Raw genomic sequence first — 7,177 nt, forward strand, 5'->3', positions numbered from 1 at the left:
TTAACCAAAACTCATGTAACTGCCCTAGGAAGTCAACCAATTGGTGACTAGAGACCTGAGAACAGATACTTAAACAGTACTAATAGTCTAAGGTCTTATCCACAGTGACTTCACCTTACTCTGGTCAGGGTGAAATGAGATCCAGATGATAGGAGGAGGGAGATTTGAGCTGTTATTCTCCACATGAAGACAAACGTCTGGGTTTTTAAAAAGCACCTTATCTCCCATCCTTCCCTTGTCTCTTCAGCTATATTGAGAGTGAGGCAGACCAACTGTTGTCTTGAACTAAACATGGATAGTGGTTAAATCTCTCTTTCCATCTCTAGAAACTGTCTGTGACCGATTCTAGCCATCCTAATAGCCTCATAGGTACTCCTCTTCCTTGAGCTTAGACCATAGAATTCCTTTCCCTGTTTATTTTGATATTTGGTATCTACCTGCTGAGGCCATAGATACCATCTCCTGTATACTTATTAAATTAACTAAAGTGTCTTTATTTTGTTTTAAGAAAAGACTATAACAGTTAGCAATCTATTTAAGGATGTGGATCCCATAGGGAAGGCGAGGAATGGATTCAATTTACCATAGAGCTGAACTCACCTTGAGCAGAAAGTAACCATGTGACTTGCATGACATCTTTGGTAATGATATCATAAATGCCACATGGTTTCATCGTCATCTTGGTTAATTTAATCACATGGCATAAACCAAGGTAGCAGCACCCATAAAACTTTCTGGCCCTACTGAGTCCTCTGAGGATCATCATATCTCGTTTTATTATACTAAGGAGGTAAGACCAGACCTCCACAGTAGTTTATTTTTTTAGTGTCTTGTTTTGTTTTAATTTTGACACAGTTTTACTTCATATGTTTACTGATTTCAAGAGGAAATCTAAACATTTTCCAGCATGTGCCTCCAACATTGGCCTACTAACAAATGCTGAAATTTGTAGTGGCACAGGATTGAGTATGGGTAAAGCACGGATCCTGGCAGTAACTCAAAAAACAAATTACTGGGGTTTAAACAAGGTGCTGCCAGTGGGGAGTTGCTACAAGCGAGGCAGGATCAGCCTGCTTGGCCAGGAGAATGGAGATGTAGGCTCTGTCTTGTCTTAATGCCTATTTCTATCTGACATCTCCAGACCAGTTTTCCTCGGATATAAAATGTTCGTTCCCCATCAAAACTCCTTTGTCCTGGGTATGTCTGCTTTTGTTTCAGCCTGCGGCATTCTAGGTACCCTTGTGTTTGCTTTTAAGTTTCAGTTACGGTAGCAGAGATTTAAGAAAAAGGAAAGACATACTGCCACACCCTTCTGAACTCTTTGTGACAGCCGTTGTTATATTTTCTATGTTTTGTATCCTCTAGATGACAGGAGCTTAAAGCCTATTTACATGTGCTGAGTTGAGAGGAGATCGATGAGCCCACTGGAGAGACTCAATGGCTTCCCATTGAGTTCCCATGCACTTTTCCAATCACAGGATTGAGAATCCTAAAGGCCTGATCAAGTGGGCACTCCCTGGAGCAGTCTTCCTCTCTTTAACTCTGAGCAGAATTGCAAAGGACTGACATGGGTCCCCCTATATCATTGCTCCATCTGCCTTCTCCATAGCCCCATCCAAGGGACATCCCTTGACTTAGATATGAGCCTCACCAAGGATTCTACTGTGCGAGTTTCTGGAGTAAGTGGGAATCCTGCCCAGTACACAGGCTACAGAGCCAACGGTGATCAGAAATCGTAGCTGGTACACAGGAAGGAAGTGGCTGGACTGACCACGGTACTGTTGGGCCAGTTTGGACAGTTTAAAGAATGTCCAACTGTGGCTGACCGCCCCTTCTGCCTGGCAGAGCCAATGTTAGAGAATTCAGAAAGAAGTTGCCCTAGTTCATTGCTTTTATAATCTGGAGGTTTAAAAAAATGACCTCCGCATGTCCTCTTTTGTAATTATTATTTTATATTTAAATATCGGCTTATAAGTTTCAACTCCTCTTATGTTTACAATTTTTGCTTATAGAGTTTGTTTTTTTTTTTACAAGTGCTTTTCTCTCCTCCTTAGGTCTCCTCTTCTTAGCAGTCTTCTCTACCTTCTGTAAGATTCTTCTTTATTTAATCTGAATTTTTCTTTACTTTTCTCTGCCACATTCCTTTACTTTGTTCAAATATTATCTGTGCTTCTACCCTAAGTGGTTGTTAAATATATGTGTATAGTACGGTGCACGTTGGTCTTGGCATTTTTCTTTCTATGCCATTTGACGGCAGTGTGGTTGGCTTTGATTTATTTAAAGTGTATTTCTGTATCCGATGTGGTTTGGTAGTATTCCTGTCATAACGATTTACTTTCTCCTCTCTGAGTAGAACTGGGGATTGATCTCTCACCTGTAGGCTTCTCACTAAGAACATTCCCAAATAAAACTGCAAGAGATTCCCATCCTGCTAAATATAAAACTAGCAAGACAGAGAAGTTAAGAAACACAGAAAAATAAAGGAATGCGGCAGAGTCTTATGGTTTCTTCTGGTATTTGATGTTTGTCACCTGGACTGGACTGCCACTACTGATTCGTTTTGGAGTCACCCCAGCCCTCCCACACCCCAATTAAAATCTAGAAAAAAATGCCTGCCCTCTTGGGCTGCGATGCCATGGTAGTCTGACTCTTCCGGGGCACTGCCATGGAGTGGGGCGACGCCCACAGCACCCTCCATTTCACCTTAGGGAAAGGAGGGGTGCTGATGGTCACAGGCATTAAAATAGGAGTTCCGGTGGTACCTGTTCCCACACATGCACTTCCTTCCTTTTCCCCAGGGCCTGGACCAAAGGGATAATAGGATAGAAGTGAACCACAAGCAGCAGATTCAGGAGCAGAGACACAGCCTGCAGGAGGTCAAGGGGGCTCCTGGCACACCTCCTCCCTCTCCCTACTTAAAAAGTAAAACAGGCATTTTGGGGGTCTTTATCATATCAAAAAATGGTTCCTTTCAGACCTGAGAAAAAGACCAAGATGTCCGCACTGAACTCATCTACCCTTGAGCCTCCAGAAACTTCATCTCCAGGGCCATGGCTAGTCTAGGTCCCTTTTCTTGACAACCTGCACTGTCCAGAACTGGAGATGGAGAAATACAGGATGAGGAGGTCAGGAGGGGACCCCAGGCCCAGGGGTCCCCCCATGTTCCCTCAGCCCTCGGGTGAGATGCGCAGGGCAGAGTACACCATCACACGACTGTCCTCCTACCGTCAGCTTGCAGAGGGGAGGTGGGGTGAATCATGGATAGGGTGAGGGTAGAGCACTGACACATGGGGAGACCTGGAGAACAAGTGGGTCCCCGGGGGGTGGGGAGAGATACAGATTCAAGCCCACCAGTCCCTGATGGGCTGCACCCAGGCTGCTCCTGAGAAAGCTTAGAGACTACAGGTCACAAACGGACAATGCCAACCCAGAAGGAAGTGGAACCCATCAGCGAGGAGACGGAGGATGAGGGCAATGGACCCGGGCTGGGGCTGGGTTCAGTCATGGGCACTGGACAGGCAGATGGGATTTGTCGGGCGATCAGTCCAGGTAGTCAGTCCTTACACGAAAGGCTGCGCTGGCTACTCCGGAGGGGGCCTCTGGCTGTGTCGAAAGCCCAGAGCCCCATGGAAACAGTGACTGCATAGATGGGCAGCAGGCTGGGCTCATACCAGGGGTTCAGGAATGTCAGTCCTGAAGTCAAAAGATGACTCTCAACTACCAGGCCCAAAGCCCAGTACTGTCTCCTCTCATAGGCATCAAAGAACACAACTTCCCAAAAGTTATGCAGCAGGATAATGGCTGGTTACTGTCAGAAAGGCTGAAGTCAGGAAGTAATAGGGTGAGTCTCCATGGATCCCAACCACACCTGGCCCAAGTGCATCAGCCACAATATTGGTAACAGGGAAGACACCACTGATGACACCGTAGGACAGACCAGAAACATAGGCCATCCGTCAGATGGAGATGGGTGATCTTCGTCCCCAGTTAGTGATGCTAAGCCCTCAGAAGCCTTCTTAAGGAGCTTGCAGGAGGCAAAACGGAACACTTCCTGTAGAAGGACAGAGACAGCAGCACCATACTGGGGGCCATACTGGAGCCGTGCATCTGTCTGGTTGGTCTGTCACATGGACAAAGATGAACCCGACCACAGAGGCCAAGAGCAGGGAGACCAGCCAGAAAAAGGCTCCCACCACCAGGATGATAACCCAAAGAGGGTCTCCAGCTACAGTGATCAGGAAAAGGGCGAAAGCTGGGCCGAACGTGAGGAAGGCACATCCGGAAAACACAGCAGCTGCCATGACTTGGGCAGCTGGGGGCGGGAATTTAACTTAGGGTATCTCCAAATATGTCAAAATTGGGCATGGTTTCTGAAACCATTTCATTTTTAATGACTAGTTGACCTCCAGTGGATCACAGAGAAAACAGAACAAGCGTAAGGAATGACATGCTGATATCTTCACCTTGCACAGTGGACGGGGCACACACACCCCTCCAAGAACAGCGACCAAGAGATAGAAGGAAGGTCACCATTTGAAGTGACTCTGTAATTGAGGAAAAGCAAAAGAAACAACATCACACATTGGTCACTGAAGCCAAAGCTTCATCTTTCATAACAGAAACCCAATCCAATAAATTCTGTTCTGTTTTATGCTTTGATCTAAGTTCATAATTATCAATGAACAAGCGTGAAAAATAGAGACAATCATATTCTCCGGTTTGACAAGGAAACCACCGAAGGATGAAAACCAACTATTATATGATGTGTCCTCTAAACATACGTTAGATTATACAGACAGTCAGGGCTGGAGGCCGACTTCTTATTCACTATGCAAGGAATGGCATGAAAAGAAATAAGAATTAAAACAGTTGACGGGAGGAAAAGAACGTGAAAATAGGCAGAGGAGAAAAGGATCAATAGCAAATAGGCTTAAAACCACCCAGCATGCCCTGCAGCGGAGGGCGGCGCTCAAGCTTCCAAGTGCTGATTTCTTTAGGAATTCCCTGCTGGCTTTTCATGGTTGTGAGAACTATCAGTCAGGAATTAAAAATGGTGGTGATGATATAAAACCACACTTCACCGTCATGACATTTCAGGGGTGGGGGTAAAGATGCAGATTCTTTTTACCTGGAAGAACAAATTCTACCTACTCAGTGGAAAGACTGACTGCCTTTCTCCCACCCTACAAAGACTTAATTTTATACATCGGCGTGAAGCTACAATTCCCAAGTCTAGTTTCTACCTCTTATTTAGTTTCTTTCTTTGGTTAAAAAAAAACAAAAACCCACACAGGCTGATTATTTGTCAAAAGCTGAATTGCTACCTGTGTCCCTTTTATTCTTTAGGAAACAGGATGTATTGTTTTGTTTTGTTGTTTTTTAAATCCTTTCTTTTGAGACAAGCGGTAGGTTTGTCACCTAGAGCTGTGTCATTAAGTGGCCCAGCATGACACAAACACACAGATATGTGTATTACACACATAAAACCCAGAGAAGATAATCGTCAAGTTAACTCTTCAAGGAAAAATATAGATATATAAGATCAGATGATTTCTAAGAAGAGGACAAAGTAGTAATTAATAAGGCATTTCTGCAGGTTGGGGTTGGAATTTGAGGTAAGCCAGCCAGAAATGGTGATAACGGGCATCCCTTAGAAATACTAAAAAAAAAAAAAAAAAAAAAATTACGAGACTGAAGTATATGGTTGTCTACAGGAAGACTGACATAAGTAGAGAGAGGGTACTACGTGGGTAAGCTCTGAGGCAGGCATGTGTAGAGCGGGCCCAAGTAATATCAAAAATACCGGCATGATGAAAACCGAAGGAGCCTGAAAGAGAGAAAGAAAAATTGAGTAAACGGAAGTGATTAGGTAAGGACTGCAAAGGACCACGTGACCACCAGAAGGAACTCGGCTTGACTGCGACTGCTGCCACTGACCGACTGCAGTGAGAATCCATCAGGACAGTTAACAGGCAACTGAGGCGATGGTGCTGTTTCTAAGTTAGATAATTAAATTAGTGTATGACGTCATTGCTTTTCTTAGAGAATTTTCACGTTTTCCCTTTCTTTATCTTATTTGATATTTATATTTTTTCTTCTCTCTCTATTAAGATCTTCACTTCTGTTAGATCATTAAACAGGCAGCTATAGAGAGACAGAAGACGCAAAGAAAGAGACATGGTCTAACCTTAAGCAAGACCTTGTTCATCTACAAGGTAGTGTTTAGCCAACCATGCATGAGGACAGCCAAAATGCTTACAAAGGAAGATTGGATGAGGCCCTTTAGAGCCAGAAATGATTTCCTTAGTCCGCAAAGGACACTGGGAAGTGTGGTCTTTCAGCAAAACTATCGCTGTTCATGTCCCTGTTTTTATTTTCATGTCCTGCATAGACACAGAAACGATGATCATATAAGAAAAAAAACAACATAGCTTTCACCTCAAAAATGACACAAAATTATTTATTCATTTATTTATTAAATAATTTATTTATGTATTTATTTATTTTTCATTTATTTACAAATCTGAGTGACCATGGCCAGGGAAGACAGGTTTAAATGATCGCAAATGCTAAATTATCCCCAATACAATGTGCTAAGAGTTTTATAAGACTTTTTATAGAAATAAAGCAAAGAAATTTAGAAAACAATGTTCTCTGGTAGAAACCTTATGCAGACGGGCTTCACCGACATGGGAAAATCTCTGCTCAGGCTCAGAGTTTATCTGATGACACTCTTAGCTTTGGGGTTAGTGAAAACTTAGGGGTCTGTTTATATATTCTAAGAGGCTTGCCTAATAATCTATGATAGTGTCATAGGGAAGTGAGCTATTCACATGGGTAACGATAGCTCTGAGTGGTATTTATCTTCCTGAGTCTGGCTTGATAACTTTCACTTCCTCCCGTCAATTTTTTTGGCAAAGGTCATGATTTCCGTTTTCTTCTTCTGTGAAGAAAACTCCATTGTGCACGTGTACCATCTTCTCCTAACTCGCACATCTGTTGATGGACAACCAGAATCATTCCATTTCTTAGCTGTTATAAACAGAAAATGCAAGTGTCCCTGTGGTTCGATCGGTTGGCAGCAAAAAAAAGGATGCTTTGGGCAGGTTTTGGAGAGATTAAAAAAGATTTTAAAACAAAGTCAATGGGAAATTCAAGGACAATTAGATTGGAATTT

The 7,177-nt window shown here is 43.3% G+C and overlaps 1 pseudogene; it reads right to left on the bottom strand.

Moving 5' to 3' along the window:
- Positions 1 to 3,280: 3,280 nt before the first annotated feature.
- Aph1a-ps1 (aph-1 homolog A, gamma secretase subunit, pseudogene 1) lies at positions 3,281 to 4,301 on the bottom strand (annotated as a pseudogene).
- Positions 4,302 to 7,177: the final 2,876 nt, after the last annotated feature.

This window comes from Rattus norvegicus, chromosome 7 (genome assembly GCF_036323735.1).
Source record: "Rattus norvegicus strain BN/NHsdMcwi chromosome 7, GRCr8, whole genome shotgun sequence".
NCBI classification, from domain to species: domain Eukaryota; kingdom Metazoa; phylum Chordata; class Mammalia; order Rodentia; family Muridae; genus Rattus; species Rattus norvegicus.